The sequence below is a fragment of the Tachypleus tridentatus genome, chromosome 7 (assembly GCF_004210375.1).
Source record: "Tachypleus tridentatus isolate NWPU-2018 chromosome 7, ASM421037v1, whole genome shotgun sequence".
Classification (NCBI taxonomy): domain Eukaryota; kingdom Metazoa; phylum Arthropoda; class Merostomata; order Xiphosura; family Limulidae; genus Tachypleus; species Tachypleus tridentatus.
The window spans coordinates 35,155,032-35,177,275 of NC_134831.1; the positions used below are offsets into that span (position 1 = coordinate 35,155,032).

A 22,244-nucleotide genomic window follows, 5' to 3' on the forward strand; every position below is an offset into this window, starting at 1 on the left:
CATCCAACATAAATGAAGGAACTACAGTATGCAGAGTTAAGTAAATTTGGAAACATCACATTGTTAGGCTAAACTATTTTTTCCTTCAATTTTGCACACAAATTCAAGTAATTAATGCTCAAATTATTGAATTAATTTTGGTTTTCTGTGAATGTTTTTCAATTCTCAATAAAATATGATGTTTAGATAATTCTCACAGCTACAAATAAAAAGCAAACAAACAGTATTATAAAGATATCCAAGTTACTTCAGAATATTAACACGTTATGCTTTCCAAAATTCTGTTATTTTTTTGAAAACTTTAAAATTGTTTAATACAGTGACACTGGTACTACATTTATATGAGCTGAATATGAAATGGATTGGGTGGTGTAGATTGTAAATGGTTACACATGATGATTGCACAAATAGAACTTAAACCACATTTCTTGAAGCAAAAATGTGCCTCAGAATGGCTGGTATTTGTACTAACACTTTTACTAATAAAGCAGAAAACAATGTTTCAACCTACCTAGGTCATCTTCAGGTTAACAATGAGAGTTTGCAAGTGATCACTGCTGGACAAATCTAAGGATAAGAGTATAAAGGGGTACAAGATTGTATGGGGCATTGCAGTTGGATGTTAGTTTATTAATTAGTATAGGTATAAAGATGTTCCTTTATACTGGTTTAATTTTGGTTTTAGTTCTTGTATAAGTAGGACTTATTTGATTTTGCATTTACTTGTATTTGTTTCCCTACTTAATAATCTAGGTGTTTTCTATGGTTATGTTGTGTTTATTTGATTTGCAGTGTTCAAAATTGTGTGAAGGTGTTTTTGTTTTTTTTTAATCTGGCTTCCATTTTTCTGCCTGTTTCTCCAATACAGAAGTTGTGGCAGTTGTTGTATTGTATTTAATAAATAATGTTGGTGTATTGACTTTAGTTTTGTTCCTGGTTTTTGAATCAATCTGTTTTTGTTTTTTTACTGAAATGTTGTGTTTTGTGACAAGTTTTTTTCCAAATGTTGGTTATTTTTTTGCTAATATTAGGAACATATGGTATGCAGCAGTGTTAAGTTTTGTAGTTTGTTGTAACTTGGGATTTATTATAGTTTGTTGTTCGTAGGAAATTTGATGTTGATGAAGTGTTGTTTTATTTTGTTGATTTCACTGTTAATTTTATTGGGTAAGCATAATTTTATGGCTATGTTTATTTGGTTTTTTAATATATGAAGTTTTTGTTATGGTTTATGTGCTGAGTCTTAGGGAATATATAGTCCAGTATGGGTGATTTTTCTACGGATTTCTGTTTTGAATTGTGTATCAGTTCTTGTGATCTTGAAAAATGCTATTTGGTTAATTTTTATGAGGAAACACTGAAAATTCCAAATCCTGGTACTCTGACTTATACATGTGAAGGATAAGTATCTCTAAGCTTATATACACAAACATAGATATTACTTTAATTCACAAACTGTCAATCTACATGCAGTAAGAAACATTTAAACAATATTGTTATGTTGGTTTTGTCTACAAAAGAAGCTTAGTAGTTTGGCTGCCTGACTTATGGAGTATATGTAACATTAAAGTAAGAAAAATCTTTCACCTGTTTTTGAGACATTGAACATTATTTTAATTTGTGACAAATTTAATGTAAACCACAAGTTCTTTATCAGTTCATGTGTGAGTTATTCTACATGCTGTGCACAGAAACTGTAACGATGGAAATGTTATAATCCATGAAACAATTAGAAGACCTAACATGTAGATCCAGAATGTGGTATGTGACATTCCAAACAAAATTGAAGGCCCATGAATATAAAGCATTTCGTCCAAAAATAAAATAAATATTTGTAAAATTTGATATAATTAGTTGTTTCCTGGCACAAAACTACATAACTGGCTTCCTGCACTCTATACACCATAGGGAACTGACAGCCTATTTTATCATTGCAAGCCAATTAAATTACTGCTGACCTACTGAGATGAAATACCTAATAAAATTAAATTTTCATATAATAATAGGTAATGGTTTTATTTAATAAATATATTTTTTTGTGAAACTGCAGACAAAGTTAACTGTATTAAAATTGCAAAATTATATGCATGGTATGTTGCTTCTAAGCTTGTTATATACAAAATATGTTAATAAGGTCCTAAAAGCCACACTTTTTTATATATACCTCACATTTTGTTCCTTAAAAAATTATTTTAAAAGTTTGACACACCTAACAATAAAAATTTCATACACGTCTATGCTTTGAAATAAAAACTATATACATTTGTTACTTTCGTATGCTGAATGCTTATAAACTCATGATAAAAGTCAGAGTATGTTAATGATGGGTACCAATTTTGTTGTTTTTGTTCAAATTGAGGTGAACATTGTAAACAAAAATTCTTAAATTAGTAACATAGTTTGATTTATCTTTTAAAATTTACAATGTTATTCTGACTAGTACAACTTTAGGAGTTCTGACTAGTACAACTTTAGGAGAAAGAGTGCTGTAAGTTTTACTGGAATACACTACAGAACCTGATAAATTTAGGATGCACAAACATAGATATTACTTTCATTCACAAACTGTCAATCTACATGCAGTAAGAAACATTTAAACAATATTGTTATGTTGGTTTTGTCTACAAAAGAAGCTTAGTAGTTTGGCTGCTTGACTTATGGAGTATATGTAAGATTAAAGTAAGAAAAATCTTGTACCCTTTGACGGATCATGAAAAACACAGAAAAAATCTGAAACACCTATATCACTGTTTGGAACTTGCAAGAAGATATCTTCATACCCCACGTTGACATAGATTGAACACTTCACAGAAGCCCAAATTGTGCTTTCATCACTGAAAACTGAGCAGAAGACAATTTCCTAAATTCTCTGTATTTCTGTAAAAAAAGTATCTTTGTACTAAAATCACATGTAAACTGACAAAATTTTGATGGCATAATTGTCAAAAAGAGCCTAAAACTATGCTTTTTATGGTACCTTGACCTCGTCCTTATAATAAAATGGGCAGATTTAACATATTGTGTTCAACAGTGTGTTGCTTGTAGAAAAATATTTTTGTACTAAATACCATGAAAATTGGCCAAACCAAGACTGAGTAATTGACCAAAACCTCTGAAATGAAGAAATGGAGATTACATGAAAAATGTTTGAAAGATGAAACAACAGAAAAACAGTATGCCCCTTTGTGGAGGCATAAATACTGTATATGTAATTCTCTTCAAAGTTGTACTTCAAAAGAATGTTAAATACCTTGATGACAAGAAAACCCACTTGTAGAGAAAAAATATATATGTAAAAACGACTGGTATGAGTAGAGAAAGCTCTATGTGTGTATGTATGCAAAACCTGAAGCAAGAAAAAATCCAAAAGTAATAAGTAATCTGATAAATATTTTGCTAGACTATCATCCTTTTTTTAAACAATGTTAAGGTGGTATTTAAAGTTATACATGCAAAAACGGTTGGTGTGGGTAGAGAAAGATCCGACCAACAGTTAAACACAGATGAGATACATCTACTTAACAAAGGACTCAACTTTGTAATAGCACCTAAGTACATTCCAACCTTAGAAATTAAAACATGTGTAGAAGACCTAGCCAGAAGACTTTTGATACTTTCCACAGAAAACAAAAACAACCAAAAACAATCAACAAGAAAGAAGACAACTTCAACAATTTTATTGACATGAAACAGCCAAACTTCCCAGAAAAATATTAGAAATTTATATATTCCAGAAACACTTAAAAATATATTAAACAATTTTTTCAAATAATTTTCTTGCAAAACCATCAACATAATTTTACAAAACAGAAAATTAAAAAACAGCCTTATGAAGAGACATTAATTCCATTAAAAACCTAAAACAAGAAAAACATTAAATTTCTAAAAGCAGATAAACGAAACGCTATAGTCATAAGGAACACGAATGAATACATCCAAAAAATGAACATCCTATCAGACACAAACAAATTTAAACCAATACACATAAATCCAACTAAACAAAATACTACTAAAAATGAAAAAGCCAACACAATTTCAAAAACACTATTCCTACCTACACAAAACTGACTCACGCACACCACAAATACACGGCATCCTCAAACTTCATAAACCAGATTGTCCACTATGACCCATAATGTCCACATATGAATTGTTTAATTACAATCTTGGTAAATATATAGCATGGGCACCCTCCCATGTAACATCAGCCAGCTCATTCATCAGACTATTTTAATTTCAAGTCTAACCTTAATCAACTTAGTCATAAAGCTTTAATGGCCAGTTTCATTGTCATATCCCTCTTTACAGAAGTTCCTACCACTGAAGCCTGCGAGATAGCCTTAGAACTCTACATCCGAGACCCTAACTCATCAATAGATATTCCCAGCAACCAATTAGCAACCCTCATAGAATTCACCACAATGAAGACAAACTTCATGTTCAACAACCACAACTACATACAAACAAATGGCCTAAGCATGAGCAACCAGTATCACCAGTTCTAGCCAATATTTTTATGACACAAGTTGAAACGCAAGCAATTAACACAGTATTACATCCACCACTATACTGGGACAGTTATGTAGACGACACGATTGCAGGATTCATTTCTACAGAACACAATTTTTTCAATCACATTAACTTCACATGTGAACAAGAAAAAAAGCAATCAAATATCATTTCTTAACCTAAAAATTACAAGAACAGATACAAAATTTAAAATCAAAATCCACCGAAAAATCACCCATTCTGAACTAAATATTCCTTGGGATTCAGCACATAAAAGAAAACAAAAACTCAACCTACTAAGAAACCAAATAAACACAGCCATAAAACTATGCTCATCAGACAAAATTAACATCAAATTAGACAAAATAAAACAATACTTCATCAACAAATTTCTTTTACAAACCTTAGAAAACATTATACACACACACCTAGACAAAATCAACTAACAAAAGTAAATATATCTCACAAATTAAAAAAATTATGAAATCATCTACTGCTGCATGCCATATATTCCCAACACCAAGAGAAAAATAACCAACATTTGGCAAAAACTGGTAACAAAATACGACATTCAATTTAATAACAAATTTATTAAAAAACCAGGTAAAAAACTACACTGAAAAACACAACACCAACATTATTTATAAAATACAATGTTATAACTGCTACGACTTCTATATTGGAAAAACAAGTAGAAAAATGGAAACAAGATTCAAAGAATACAAAAAATCACCTTCACATATTTTTCAGCACTGCAAATCAAATAAACACAATATAACCATAGAAAAAACCCAAATACTAAAACGTTGTTAATCTTTCATTTCAACTATTAAAATACCCTAATAAACAGTACATCCTGTCTTCTATCAAGCTTACTTAGCTAATGCTTTCAGCCTATTAACATTGGTAAAGTTAATTTTTGGTGATACAACTTTTTTTTAAACATAAATGACATTATCTGGAAATGTTAATACCTGCATTATTTTTTAAAATAAACATTTCATAATTTTGACTCATGCTTTGATGGATTCAACATAATTTATGAAAAATACCATCAGGTAAACACATTTTATATATCAGTAAGACACTGTTCAGCATTGAAATGATGGGTTGGTACATTTTTGACCCTACTTATTCATCTGGTTACCATAAAATATACCAAACTGAAGCCCTGAATAATTACGTTAACAAAAGTATGGATTTTATTAAAACCAAAGACCATTCTGTTTACTACTTCACACCATGGTTTTCTTAAGTTACACACAATGCATTAATAACAATAGGTACCAAGTGGGCTAAATGATAGATCAGAAGCTATGAGACGGTTCAGGTGTAATGATCTTTATTTTAAACTACTGAACTAGTGCAGATAACCTAGTTAGCAGCATCCAGGGCAACAATGACACTGTTTAGCTCTATGAACCAAATGTTAGAAATGACTGTCATTTTTATTGCATCCATAGCTAAGAATGTGGATTACAATTTTTATATTCAGTAGAATTACAGCTTGAATTTGGGCCCTTTAATTTACAGCTTAACATGTTAACCACTACACAAACTTGGACTTAAGCAATAGAAACAAGTGGCCTAAAATTTATGATAAAATTCAAACTACTTTATTATTATTATTTTTTTTTTACATTTTTCTTATTAAGTCCATTATACAAACCAGAAGAAAATACAAACAGAAATTGCCCAAGTGTTTTCTCAAAGGCATTGATTAGAGTATTTGAGCAAAGCCATGCAAGATTTGATGCACTAGCAATTCTTAATTTTGAAGCAGCAAACTAGAAAGAATGCAACTATTTAATAGCATCCATAACCAACTTTTGGAACACTATAATCGAAAGTAGTGTTTGACTGCCACTTTTATAACGTACCCATGGGTTCCAAAGTGCAGGATGAGATTTTGCAGAACCAGCATGAAAACTAAGGGGTTTTACAATAACATTTGAACAAGTCACTGCCCAGGAGACCTGTTCATCAATGCTAAAACTCATCACCAAGACTAGACCACATTGGCCAAAATTCAATAAAAAATACTTTTTCATATACTTAACAAAACATTTATATTAGTGTCAAACATCTACAGCTGGAAAAATAATACAATGAATCACAGCATAATCTTCATAGAAAACAAAGGGAATGTTTTGTGTTCAATTTTTTTTTATACATGTTTGTATTTTCCAATCATTTTTAGAAAATTTTTAGTTTCTTGTATTTGACTGAAAAATGTGTTTGACAATTGTTTCATTGAAATAAAACCATTTCTTTCTAATGAGATGTCAATTTTATGCAACAAAGTGCCAGATTTTTTGGAACAATGTGTAATTTGTCATCTTGAAAATACAACGTGTAATTACCAAATTACCAACTTAGATTCTCACTTGGAAACAATCTTTTGAAGCAATTTTCCTGACATAATTAAGTTCTCACTTAACAAACCTAACACTAACTTTCAAGATATCTTTAAAAAGTAATATAAAATAAAAAGGTAGACTATATAAAAAATATTTGAGTAAGAAATTCTTTTTTTTTCCCAAACCTGGTGAGACATTGCTAATATCCCTGTTACTAGGGCAATCATCAAAGTTTAAAGATAAAACACCTGTTTTCATAATTTCAATGCTTTTCAAGGCAGAATTTTAAAATATCCTCTACACATTTGGTTTTGATGTTGTCTAATTTTGAGAGACTGGACAATTTATCCAATATATTTCTTACCACAATCACATTTTATGTCATATATGTCATGTTTTTCGTTTGTTCTTTAGAGCTTTAAAGTAGGTAACAGAGCACTTATGCGAGGAGTTATATACAATTTTTACTTCAGGTTTTAAGTTATTAAATAAATAGAACATTTTAGGAACAAAAGGAATATAAGAAATTTGTTACTGATAAAGGAAAGGCTGGAATTAGTGTAGAATTATTTGTAATTTTTGAATTCAATATAAACTCTGTCTATGAAATATCAGGGTAAAACCTCTAGATACAGCAACATTTTTTAACTAGTTAAGTTCAATGTCTAAGCCCATTTTGCAAGTAAAGAATTCTATTACATGGTTTGCGAGTACAGTAGGTAGAAATTTGTGACAGGTGGTGGTTAGATCTTTGGTGTGGATACAGACAAGTTTTCCTTTGTACGTTGGTGATCATTTTCTTGTTATCTCTCATAACTTTAACAAATAAAAAGAGAAGGAAGTTTTCAGATTCTATTTCATATGTAAAGGTTAAAGGTTGAGAATGCTGTTTCTACCATGTTGTCATATGCTACATATATCATTCATGTAACATAGCTAGTTTTTTTTTTACATACATGTGTGAAAGAATATCCAAAAAGTTCTTTGAACACAGACATGTATGTGTCACTGAGTAAAGGAGAAAGGGAATATCACATAGCTGAACTAGTGTTTTGTTTGTAGAAGTTATCTCCATAGGTAAAGTAAGTGTTACTCACACAGCATTTAGTTAAGCTAGTAAGATGGTTTATATTAGTAGGAACAAGGTCTGTTCATTCCCATTTGGGTTTTAAATAGATTAGGACCTGTTCTGCAGGTACAGAAGTAAACAGGCAATTTATGTTAAAAGATACATCTAGGATACATTATAGATTATGTTCATGAAGTCTCTGGAATTTTAAAGAGAGAAACAGTCTCTAAGAAAAGAGCAAGTTTGATAGTTACAAATTTAGTGGCATTTTGTATAGCCTAGCCTATGCTAGACATGTATGGCAATTTCTTCTTTTGTATTTTTGGAAAAGCATAGAATAGTTGGTTAGCTGTAAGAGTGGGTGCTTTAACGAGTTATTTTATGTAGGTAAAATCTTGACCAGCTGAATAGTTTGTTTGTAAAGTATACAAGCCATCATACAGCAGTGAACTTACTTCACATCAATAATGGGATTTATAAATGAATTCTATCATACAGCTACCTTTATCTGCTCTAGTTGAATATTTTTTACTATCACACCTTAATTTAAAAACTTTTATTTCTTTGTTATTTAGGTTACTTTCATGCATACTCTTCTTGCATATTTGAAGGGTTGAAAATATGTTGACTGAATTTTTCAGTTTAACTATAATTTAAAGTTGTTGACGTTAGTTTCAGTGGTGGCAGTTATTAGTTCACTTGGTACAGAACTACATTTGAAAGCAAAATTTAAACCTAAGTTTAAGACAGACATTTGGTCATTAGTTAATTGTTAAAAATTGTTTACTTCTCTTTTCTGGTTTTCTATTTCCATTTTTTCTGAATTTTCTATTCCTGGTTGATCTTTGGTTAAGCAGTTCTGTAGATAAACCAATACTGAAGAGTCTATAAATCATGTATTTAGTACTGTTACAGTAGATATTAATTTTACTGCAAAAGTGTTGCAGATCTTTACTGGCAGTAAATAATGAAAACAAATTCATACTCAAATAAGATAAAAAAAAATTCACTTGTAGAGCACAAAAAATAATAATCTCACCAGAAGGTTTTTGTCAGTGAATAACAAACACAGTTAGTGATTAATTATATTTTTTGCTTCATGAAAGCAAATACAGAAATTGTAATCCAGTGCAAAACAGTTCAATTTAATTTTGGGTCATGGAACACACCAAAATAAAAAGTTTATCTTTTTTTTTTTATTTAAATCAACAGTTTTTGTGTAAGTTGGTTCATCTGCCATAGCCATGTATGAGCTATATTTCAAACAGGTGACTTAAATAACTTACTTTAGAAAATAATTTGGCAAAAAGCTGTGCATTTTATCCTGATTCCCATCAGTCTGTTTTCGTTAAAATTGATGCTTACACAATTTTACATGTTGAAACATATCAAGATGTTGCAATTACTATATGTACCCATTTCCTTACACTGTACTTGTAACTTTATTACCTTTCATGCTACTTTAAACAGATTGGCCAAGCATTTTTTTCTATGAAATACAGGAGTTGTAGGAAAATGACTTAAAATATAGGAAGTTTTGACATTTCAATAGATCCATCTCTTGACCAATCTGAGGTCTAATTAGAATCACAGCTAGTGAGGAGTTCCTTTTTTTTACATAGTTTATTCAGCTTGGTGATTTGGAAGTGTAGGCCATGACTAGAGAATTTCAGGTTACATTGCCACTACCTTCAAACCTACTCACACTGTTTTTGTTATGGCACAGCTATTAAGGTAATGTTCCACTGACTAGAAGGAAACATTAGATGACAACAATCACTGCAAATGTTTTAATTTTTTACTTAGATACACAATTTGAGTAACATTCTATTAATCATTTAATGGGGACCATCTATTAATCAATTAGTAAATGCCAGTAATTAGCCATACCCAAGCATGGGGAAAATTTCAGTTTCAAGGAATTTGTACTGCTATTCCTGTCACACATAAATCTGATGAATGTAGCTAATGTAGGATATTTTAGAGATGATGGTCATGTCCTAGTTGATCAGTATCTTAAGTCATCCAAGCAAGCTGGAATTTAGGGTGTATTTATAGAAACACAGAATACAAATCTAAAATGTTTATTAGTCAGGCCACATTTGAGAATGTCATGTTGTCTTGAGCCCCTTATCTCAGAAATAGCATTGAACTGTTGGAAAGAATTAAATGGAGAGCTGACAGGATGGTACAGAGATAGAGGGTATCCAAATGAGGTAGTTAATATTACAAGTTTAGACAGGAAAACACAATAATCTTCAGCTGAGATAATTTTATTTTACCAACAGAGTTGTCAGCCTCTGAAATAGGTAGCATTTAGATGTGGTGAATGCAGTTAACTGAACTGTGTTTAAAGGACAACTGGATTTGAGTATTCTAAAGTGTAATTTAACATACAGGATGACCTAGATGAGCTAAGAGACTCTTTGCCATCATTCAATTTTATGTATACGTAAAGATCATCTAATAGGACACCCTTTCTATGCTTACAAGAGATGTTAATGAATTGATATAAAATGTCTGTTATGAATTAATTAGTATTTTCTCCAATGTCAATATCAAAAGAGATAAGCATTTTGTAATTTGTATTAAATTCATGTAGTAACACACTTCACAGATGACAGTTGTTATACAGAAACATAAAGCAGATATATAAAACATACTCTAACACTTGTTTTAATTTTTAATTTATTCACCAAACAACCAGTTTACAGAAAGTCCTAATGCTTAAGTTTGTGATCTCTCTGAAATCTTAACTCTTAATGCATTGATACACACACACACATACATATATATATTAATAACATGTTTAGTTGGATTTATTTTCACCTTGAAAAGCCTTGTATTAGATTCAGAAGGATTACTAACATACACAATTTTTAATCTCAAAGTTGAATTTTCATTTACTGTCTATTTACTGTATAAGACGTTTTTCTGGCATTGCATTTCACTTGTACTTTTGTAATGACAGCATTGAATATAACAGTATTAACAATAAACAGATTCAAGGTGTAAAACTAGCAGTAACACTGTCACTGTTTGTGTCACTAAACTAGTATTGTTAGTACGAGTAGTACACATGGTAACTACCCATCTTATATTTTATTATATCTTATATTATAGGTTTATTTACCTAATAAACCATACAAAAAGTTGGCATCCTCAGATCTTTGCCAGTAAGCAAAATGTTTTGTTTTGGAATTTCGCACAAAGCTACTCAAGGGCTATCTGTGCTAGCCGTCCCTAATTTAGCAGTGTAAGACTAGAGGGAAGGCTGCTAGTCATCACCACCCACCGCCAACTGTTGGGCTACTCTTTTACCAACGAAAAGTGGGATTGACCATAATTATAACGCCCCCACAGCTGGGAGGGCGAGCATGTTTGGCGCAACTCAGGCGCGAACCCGCGACCCTCAGATTACGAGTCGCACGCCTTAACGCGCTTGGTCATGCCAGGCCCCGTAAGCAAAATAAACGAAAGTAATTTTTTCAGCCGCTAACGCCTCGGCAGTAATACTTGTTATAACTTTCATACTGTTCATGTTAATTCACTTATATTTAGGCTTAAATTAAATCAAGTTCAACTTCAAAGTTAACAAAATTTGAAACTCGTATGATAGTAAGTAATAATTTCCCGAGAACTGAAATCAATAAATAGTCGATAGGTTTAAAACTATAAACATAATTTATAATAATTAATACTTACTTAATTAAATATAATAAACTGCAGAAAATTGACACCTGCCTTCCAACTAAATAACCTCATAGAGCGCCATCTTAAGTACGAAACAAGTAAAAAGTAAATAACACACTATATATATAAAAACGGCTCGTTTCGGTTGAGAAAATATTTTACGTAGAGGAGCGAACAACGTTTCGATCTTCTTCGGTTATCGAGAACCTGTGAATGTTGTTCGCTCCTCTACGTAAAATATTTTCTCAACCGAAACGAGCCGTTTTTACATATATATTTCTCTACAAGTCGGTTTTCTCGACATCACTGATTAAATAACACACTGTTTTGGCCTAATTTATATTTAGAATTTATAATAGCTTTGTATATATTAATATGTAAAGTATGAAAATATTAAAGCTTTGTTTGTTTGTTTGTTTTGGAATTTCGCACAAAGCTACTCGAGGGCTATCTGTGCTAGCCGTCCCTAATTTAGCAGTGTAAGACTAGAGGGAAGGCAGCTAGTCATCGCCACCCACCGCCAACTCTTGGGCTACTCTTTTACCAACGAATAGTGGGATTGACCGTAACATTATACATCCCCACGGCTGGGAGGGCGAGCATGTTTAGCGCGACTCGGGCGCGAACCCGCGACCCTCAGATTACGAGTCGCACGCCTTACGCGCTTGGCCATGCCAGGCCTAAATATTAAAGCAAAGAGATAAAAAGACCATAAGGACCGCACTACAACAAGTTCTGTTTTAAAAATAATGCCAGGCAAATAACATGCCATACTGAAAGGAAAAACGTGAATGATGAGACTGTAGGAAGTTACATTACTATAAAATTCTTATTTATATATGAACAAAATACAAAACATACAAAATATATATATATTTAATTTTTAATGTTTTCCTGGGGATTAGCTATTGGTGTCCGGACTAGCAACGCTAAAATGCGTTGTTTGATTACCTGGAATATTGAGATAACACATAGTCTGTTATGTACTATGAGTTGAAAACAAACAAATAAAAACTTCTGAACAGCAGCATCCTTTTTAATTAAGAAAAAAACATTGTTGTTAGTATTTGTAATTTAGAAATATTATAAAATCTAAATAACTTTCAATGTATGGAAAACTCCATATCACAACTGTATTATAGAAGTATATTTTTATCTGATCAACAACTGATAGTACTACTGTTATTTCTAACCATAAACTACCAGCTGATCATGAAAGTAAATATATTAATTAAATATGTTCACAACATACCAATGGAAACTGTTTAGTAGAAAGGCGACCGTCAACAGGATGGTTGAATGGCAATTAGAAGAAACATTTCCTTACGTTAATCAAAATTACTGTCTATTTAACGGACGAATAATAAAATTTTGTTCACTTGCAGGTCATTGTGTTTGTTGTACGTTGAATTTTCACATCTTAGAATATAATTGTTTACTAGATAGAGGTGCTAATCATGATGAATATATAATAATAATCAAGAGGCTTGGATTATAACAACCAAACATAAGAATTGTACAACTTAGGCATAGACACAATTGCATTAGCATGGAATTTCAATTTAAATGTTGTTTGTGACTTTAGGTTTACAACTTGCGCCAAAACCAACGTGAACGTAGCATCTAGAAACATTATTGAAAATATAAACAAATTTGTTATTGTTTCATGGACTGTAGGCCCATACGCACAATGTTTGAAAGGGAGGTTTCTAATTTGTGAGATCAAAAGCCAGCACATAATGTGTGAAGCACAAGCAGCATGTAATTCGTTATAATGTTATAGGGGTCTGGGAGCATGCGACTATATCAAGCGAAAAAATGCTAATGCTTCATCAGAATAATGTAGACTACATTGTAATCGTTAAATACCACATGTAGCTGCGCTATAATTAAAAACACCTTAAGTGTGAAAAAGTTGCGGTTAAAAAAGTATTTAGTATGCAAATTAAAGTACTGAAATCAAAAGTGGTGACCAAGCTGGTAGCTACACATTGATAAGTAGGTTGTAGCTGAATCCTTTTTGGTAGCACCATTTTTATTATACCAAAAATATTTTTTATTATATATCACGACATTTTGTCAATACGCACCAATAAATCACATCAAATAAGGTGACATTCTATAGTAACCAACGTTAGCTTGAGGATCACAACCGTATTATTTAGAACAGACCTTTATTTTACAGAACCAACTAGATTCTTTAAAATATATGGTGGTAGTTTTTCCTCTTTAAAACAGTGTCAATAGCTTCCTTCATACAAATGCCATAGAATTTAGATTATCAGTTTTTGTCATCACTTCTATACCATTCCGTAACAAATATTATTATTTATACTAACTACTTGAGGTAATATCACTAATTATAATAAGCTAATAGTTAATTTGTGCTGAAAAGATGGCAACGAGTAATCAATAATTACCGCCTACCTGTGTTTGAAACAACTAATCTAGTTTGCTTGGTCTAACCAATAATTACGCATTTGCACGTTTTATTAATAATTACGTTTTACCATATAGTTTTGCTGCTATAAATTAGTCGTCTTTAATCTGAATCACAAAACCTAGAAACTGCACACTTTTACTCTTAAGTGAAGCTGTTGTAAAAATGTTAGATCGATAGCTCATGCAAAGTTTTGCTTAGGCGTGCGGAAATATTTTCATTAAATTTGAATGGTTTTTCTTGAATAACTTTGACCATGTGGTTTATATTTACATCAGATGATACTAGTATTTGGACGTTGTAAAGATCTATCAGTGTACCAAATTTGAAAAATCTTTATAAATTAAGTATGTTTTTCTATCAAATAAAGTTTCTCTACTTTTGATGAAAAGACAAAACAACAGGAAGAAATTCATCAAAATTTAAGATATTATATCTTAGGTATTTCGTAATGGATTGCTTTGAACTTTGTCGTGTGAAGTAAAAGTCAAGTAAAATACATCTAAACGAAAATATATGAGGTTAACACAGTCAGAGATAAAGAAGGTGGAACACTGCTAAACCATCATTCCTGTCAATAACATAAAGTGTGTCCTGCAGTTGTTTTTTATCAATTTGAGACTGGCTTCAATCAGTGATTAGCTTAAATGTTTTAAGTTTTCTTCAGTTTTCATTAAATTATTAACAATTTATGGCAAACCTTTTTAAGACTACTACATTATCCACTATCACTAAAAGTGATCAAAATATTAGATGGATCAAGGAGTGTGATGATGCAGCTGAATCTTCAGAGGAAATGCTCGAAATAGCGTATCCATAACTAGATAGTAAGTTCCTGTCAAATACCATTGCTAGTTGTAGTGGAATTAAGTCAGTGCTCTCATGGGTATAGAATGAAACTAAAAGTGCGATTGTATGTTGGATTGTAGTATTTCAATATGACAATACGACCATACTTCACCAACTATGAAAGTTGTATGGAAATACAGATTGACTCCTTTGCTACACAGTAAGAGTGTGTCTTGACAGGAAATCTATTTTAGCAGCGACATCACGGATCCATATTTGTGATGATTTTACTGTTTAATAGAGTGTGTGTGTTTTCTTACAGCAAAGCCACATCAGGTTATCTGCTGAGTCCACCAAGGTGAATTGAACCTCTTATTTTAGCATTGTAAATCTGTAGACTTACCGCTGTAACAGTTGGGAATTGTTTAATAAATACTAAACGTTCTGATACGAACAAATACTAAATTAATTCCTAGTCTGTACATTCCTTAACCTACTAACACAAACTGAGGAACTGAGTGTACATGTTTGCTGTCTAAGGCATATGTATGAGAGTTACACATGTAGGGCAATATGTTATACCAACTCTATCAACTAAAGAGACATGGTATATAACCTGTGTTGTAGTTTATAGCATTGTGACCCTTTGGGAGAGATTCTACGGATTCTGCACAATTCAAATACTGGAAGTTATTAAAGTGTTACTTGAAAGAATGTCAACATCCAACAATGCTCGAAGTTTGACATATATGTTTGAATCTAGACATACAGTGACAATATCAGTATAGCATAATTTTTAGAGCACAAAAAACTGTTGGTTCAACACCTCTGAAAAATAGCAATGCGTACAAATGTTCCAAACTGGAAAATGAACAAGGAAAGCAGTATATACTTGTTTCTATTGGCTATTTCAATAAAGAGGCTGATTGACAGTTCAATACAGTCCATCACTGCTTTCAGAAATAATTTTAACAGACAATTGTTTTCTGAGTTGTGCTCAACATTGGTTTTGGTGAAGATATACACTTCACTTCACTGCCCTTGTTAAATGGTTTGGTGGAATTTTTTACACGGACTGTCAATATGATGTTTGCAAAGCTGAACTGACTCGATTGAGCATTTGTCGTACGTCTGATGACATACTGCACAAGTAAACATAAATCGGTTGGTTACTTATGCAATATGTTAATGTTTTGGTGCGAAATAATTCTCCCTGTGGATGTGATATAAGACACACCTTCCAGACTAGATGCACCATAATATTCACAAGTCTAGGTAGAGCGGTTAAAAATCACACTAGCAGTTGTACACTAGCCTCCATGCCAGTAATTAAACAAATTTGCCATACATCAGAAGAGTTTATACAATATACAATGAAGGAAGAACATTCTAGCTTAGAGACTGTGTATGCTTGGAGTACTTATTAGTAGCACGGAAAAAGCATTGCTGTAACTGGGCTGGTGATCACCTAAAGCTCTGGTACGTTGGTCCCCTGATACACGATATTAAGCATTGAGGAGGAATATAAGGGCATCCAACACGTGGATAAACTGAAATCCTATGAATTCTATCAAGGTATGTCCAAGAATCAAAGTTGAGACCAATGAGCCGGAAAAGGAGAGAGCATTTTCAAGGACCACTTTAGATTAGCCAACATAACAGAGGAGGAGTTTTCAAGTATTTATCTGGCTATGTTAAACCAGATAAGGAAGCACCTGAAAAGGTTCGAGAGAGCTCCAATTGCAATTTGTACAGATGACGTCATCTGGATCAAAATTGATAAGATTAGCGATAAAATCAGTAACTAAAACAGTTACAGATTAGAAGGAAATGGTGATTCTTACTTTTTAAGCTATCATGTGATATTCATCTTGTGTTATTTCTATTTGATTTTCAGAGCTAGGACAGTCATTTGGTTGTGTTACAAGGACTACAAATGTTCAGCAAACGCTGTTTTTCAAGCCCTCAGTTGCTAATGTAAGATAACTCATATTTATTGCATGTTACACATGCCAAATATGGATCATTTTGGGATAATTATTAATTAAAAGAACAAGGACTGAAAGGGCATTGAAACTTCTTGTTTTGTGAACACCCTTGTAATTTACTTTAGGAAGATTGCCACTATCACCAAGACAGCCGAGGGTCTCCAAAACTAACGAAAGGGTTTCTCTCTGAAAGTCCTTGCATATCCATTTTAACTATGCAGCTGAGAGAAATTGTTTGAGTCCTCTTGATTTCGAGAAGAAAAAGTGATTTTTATAAAGATCACAACCATTATGCAATTGCAGGATTTTTCTTGGATAGGCCGTGGTCATATATTTAACTGTGTAAAGACTATGCTAATAATTACGTTGGTTGAGAAACTGATGAATGAAAAGGTTTTATGATCTCTTTAATTTTGCATACTGAAATAATTTTATATGTGAATTTCACTATCCTTACCAGAGTAGCTGTGATTCTGAACTGATGCTGGAAGTTTCCTCTTGAAAAATATTTGCCAGAAAACTTAACTATATATGAGTTCTATATGGAAAGAGAGGAAAATTGCATTCTGATTAAAAGCAGAGAGTGAATTTTTAGTTGAATAATTCTTGATTGGATGGGTTTGCTGATATTTAGTTTACTGTGGAGCTGCAGAAAATGAATGGATCAACTTGCATTAAGGTGAAATAATAGCATAATTGCTTGTGGTTGTCAGCAATATGGAATAGGAAAATCCATTTATTATAGCTTAATGTACTGAGCCAGTTCGGGTAATGGAATGCATTTATATACACTGTACAGAGGGACAGAGCAACTTTACTGACATGAAAGTATCGGCTTAATTTTTCTAGTTCAACAAAATTCTTCAAGGAACAATGAAAGGATCACGGAGCCTCTAACTAAAATAAAAGCGCCGTTCATGCTGATACAGCTAGCAGTTCTAAAATGTCATTGTTAGGGTTAGACAGCTAGGTGAATGGAAGCCTAAGTGCCTAGTATCTTCCAAGAAAAGAGTTTTTCAGGCTTAAAAATTTGCAACAGCTTTGAAATGTGTCAAAACTTGGGAAATATATCCCCCATAATTTGATAAAAGCCAACCTCAGAGCAAGAGTGGTCTTTTGCACTTTCTGCATTCTCTTGAACGTAACTTACCTTTTTTTGGACAGGTTAGTGACTGAATATGAAAAATGGACATATACTCTTCAAAACAAGAAACACAAAAGGGATATTTTTGTTATTTTAAAGAGAAATATATGTAATAATGTTACAAGCTCAGAGTATGTGATGTTACACGTGTTAAGGCACTGATTGTTAGACCGAAATGACAATAAAAGTTGTGCACTTTGAAAACGGAGGAAAACATCGGATTTTTCGCCAAAACGCATGCGTGTCCAATAAATTTGTTTGAGAGATCTGCATGTTCTGCAAGTGCAACATGTGCAAAATCCCTATAAAAGTGACGGGTTCTCGGTTTCCATAGCTCAGTGTTATGCCACCGACACGCAATACAGTTACGCCAAGACTGACTGAAGCACAATGCAACAACGCCATTGGTCGCTTGGAAGCAGGCAAATCTCGATCAGATGTTGCCAGAGCTGTGAATGTCCACCCAAGCACCATCACAAGGCTATGGAATCGTCACCAATAACATGGATCAACTCGTGACCGTCCACGATCTGGCAGACCTCGTGTGACCACGCCCGCACAAGATCGCAACATCCGGTTACGTCGCCTTCGGGATAGGACCACCACTGCGACGTCTACTGCCTCAACCATACCAGGGCTGTGTAGGATTTCCGATCAGACCGTACGCAACCGTCGACGAGATTCTTAGGCCTCATGTGCAACCCATCATGGTGAACGTCAACGACGTTTTTCAACATGACAACGCCCGTCCTCACACACCCCGACTCACCACTGTCTTCTTGAGACATCACAACATCAACGTTTTTCCCTGGCCCTCTAGATCACCTGATTTAAACCCCATCGAACATCTTTGGGACGAGTTGGACCGACGTGTGCGACGGCAACAACCTCAACTGCAGACTCTACTTCAGCTTGCAGCAGCTTTGCAGGCTGAGTGGACAGCCATCTCATCGTTTCCATGGGCAGGAGATGCCAAGCAGTTATTGATGCTCACGAGGGGCATACTCGTTATTGACGTTGAGTGATGTTAAACTTCACCTAGTGAGCGTGGACTTTGCCTTTGCAGACTTTGGATGTTCAGCAGTGAATGTGTAAAGTTTCACACATGTCATACAGAACTACCCGGAATAAACTTGTTAACAATTTGTCTTATATTTTGCCTTTTGCGTTTCTTTTTTTGAAGAGTATATTGTAAAAAAATATTAAGTGCCGTAGACAATGACTTAGTGCAGGTAAACTGGATAAAGCACAACCCAAAATGGACCTCCACCCAAGGAAAGTCTTGTTAAGCGTTTGGTGGGATATTGTTGGTGTGATCCTGTTTGAGTTGCTGCCACTCAATGTAAGAATTACATCAGCCTTCTATTTTCAACAGTTAGAGCGCTTGAATGTTGTACTGAAAGAAAAGAGGCCTGCTTTGATCAACCTTAAAGATGCTGTGTTACACCAGGACCCCATACAGCAAGGATAACATCTGCAAAGATTGAAGAGCTAGACTGGGAAAAAACTTCCACATCCTTCTTATTCTTCAGACCTTGCCCCATCTGATTATCATGTATTCCGAAGTTTGTAGAACTATCTTGCTGCAAATGAGCTTGGAATTCATGAAGATGTCAAACTACCCTTTCTACATTTTCCTTCAAACCCCAAGAATTTTATGGAAGTGGCATTCAGAAGTCTGTGAATCGTTAGCAGGAAGTAATTAATAATAATGGGACATACATTATTGATTAAATAACATTAAAAGCTTTCAAATCCTTTATCTTTTACTGAACCTAAAATCGGACATTACTTAAGGGATAAACTGATATATATAATTAATGTTTCACAAAGCATGTGCATGTCTTCCTAGACATTGTGATTTATTTATATATTTGGTGTGTACAAGTTTTTATAGTTATTTAGGCCAAGGGAGTAGGTTTAAGGGTTTTCTTTTGTACATGGGGTAAGGGGGGTCACTTGACCTCCCACTTCGGAGAAAACCATATGTTCTTGGAGGAAGATTGAAGAAAAATAAAATAGGGGAAGAAAAGGAAATAAAAGAAAAAATAGAGAAGAAAAGGAAAGAAAATAAGGAAGAAATATGAATCGGATAGAAGACAAAATATCAAGATTAAGATTAAGTCATTCCTTCACTCATTTCCTTACCGTCGGAGCGCAAGCGTACATATGTTAGTAAACAATTGAACAGTGGATCTCAGAACGGCTGGTATGGGAATTAATTACTTTTATTGATAATCAGAGAATAACGTGTCGACCTTTCTAGGTCATTTTCAGGTTAACAAAGAGAGAGTTTGCAACTTAGGGACGAGAGTATAAACGGGTACGAGATGCTGCAGTTGAATGTAATCAGTAATTATTATAGGTATAAAGGTGTTCCTTTATACTGGTTTAATTTTGGTTTTAGTTGTTGTATATGTACGGCTTCTATGATTTTTGTTTGTTTGTATTTGTTTCCCGACTTAGTATCTGGGTGTTTTCTATGGTTATGTTGTGTTTATTTGATTTGCAGTGTTGAAAAACATTTCAAAGTGTTTTTTGTTTTCTTTGAATCTGGTTTCCATTTTACTGCTTGTTTCTTCAATATAGAAGTCGTGGCAGTTGTTGCATTGTATTTTATAACTTATGTTGGTGTAGTGTTTGTTAGTGTCGTTTTTACTTAGTATGAACTTTAAGTCTTGTACCTGGTTTTTGAATAAATCTGATATTTACTGGAATGTTGTGTTTTGTTATTTGATATACAGCAGTATCTTGGGATTTATTGTTTTTTTTTTGTTCTTGGTCTAGGTGTGTGCGTATAATTTTTTTCCACGGTTTTTGGAGGAAATTGGTTAATGTTGATAAAGTGTTGTTTTATTTTGTTGATTTTATCAGGTGAGCATAGTTTTGTGGCTGTGTTTATTTGGTTTCTCAATATGTTGAGTTTTTGTTTTATTTCTTGTGCTGAGTTTCAGGGAATTATGATCCAGTATGGGTGATTTTTCTGTAGATTTCTGTTTCGAGTTTTGCATCGATGCTAATGATCTTGAGGTTAAGAAGTGATATTTGGTTAGTTTTTTCTGTTCACAGGTGAACTTAATGTTGGGGTGTATCGAGATAACGTGGTTGAAAAAAAAGTGTGTTCTGGAATTGTGAATCCAGCAATTGTATGATCAACATAGTGGTGGGTGTAAGGCTGAATTGATCGCTTATGATTCAATCTGTGTCATAAAAATGTTGGTTAGAACTGGTGACACGGAATTCTTGGGCAATTTATTTGTAAGTAGTTTTGGTTATTGTACATAAAGTTAGTTTTGGTGGGTTGCTAATTAGTTGCTTGGGATGTGTATCAATGGGTTGGGGTCTTGGATATAAAGTTATTAAGCTATCTTACAGGCTTCAGGTGTTGAGACTTCTGTGAAGAGGGAGATTACATCAAAACTGGCAATTAAGGCTTTATGATTTAGTTGATTAAGAATATATTTAAAGTTAAAAGAGTCTTTGAAAAAGGAGCCGGCTGATGTTACATATTTAGAAAATGCCCACGCTATATATTTACCTAGGTTGTAGTTAAATGATTCGTAGATCGACATTATGGGTCGTCATGGACAATCGGGTATGTGAGAATTGAACAATGGATCAAGCGAGATGATGCAATGACCAATGCAATTCTGTATCAATGTTTTTTCTTTTACATCTTGTTATGGATGAATAATGAATATACACAATTTTTTTCTAATTAATATATATAAGATAAGTATATAAACATAATAAAATTTTCTGTTCTTGTAATTAGTATGTATCTTTTGTGTTTCTTATAGTAAGGCCACATCAGGCTATTTAGATAGACCACAGAGAGGAGTTGAACCCCTAGTGTTAGCGTTATAAGTCTGTAGACATCCTGCTGTACTAGCTGGGGATTTATTTGTTTGGGAATTTCGCACAAAGCTACTCGAGAGCTATCTGTGCTAGATGTCCCTAATTTAGCAGTGTAAGACTAGAGGGAAGGCAGCTAGTCATCACCACCCACTGCCAACTCTTGGGCTACTCTTTTACCAACAAATAGTGGTATTGACCGTCACATTATACACCCCCACGGTTGGAAGGGCGAGCATGTTTCGCGCGACGCGGGCGCGAACCCGCGACCCTCGGATTACGAGTCGCACGCCTTACGCGCTTGGCCATGCCAGGCCGCTAGCGGAGGAAGGAATTTATCTCCTGATAAAGTATTTTTAGAACGAAAATAATTTTTTAAAATGTATTCTATTCTAAT

At 33.3% G+C, this 22,244-nt stretch overlaps 1 protein-coding gene across 1 annotated transcript in view; it reads right to left on the bottom strand.

Moving 5' to 3' along the window:
• Positions 1-11,693, bottom strand: part of LOC143255420 (uncharacterized) — a 30,516-nt gene extending 18,823 nt beyond the window's left edge. Inside the window, exon 1 of the mRNA XM_076511055.1 lies at positions 11,644-11,693. The gene's annotated coding sequence lies outside the window, so the exon portion shown is untranslated. The remainder of the gene's footprint in view (positions 1-11,643) is intronic.
• Positions 11,694-22,244: the final 10,551 nt, after the last annotated feature.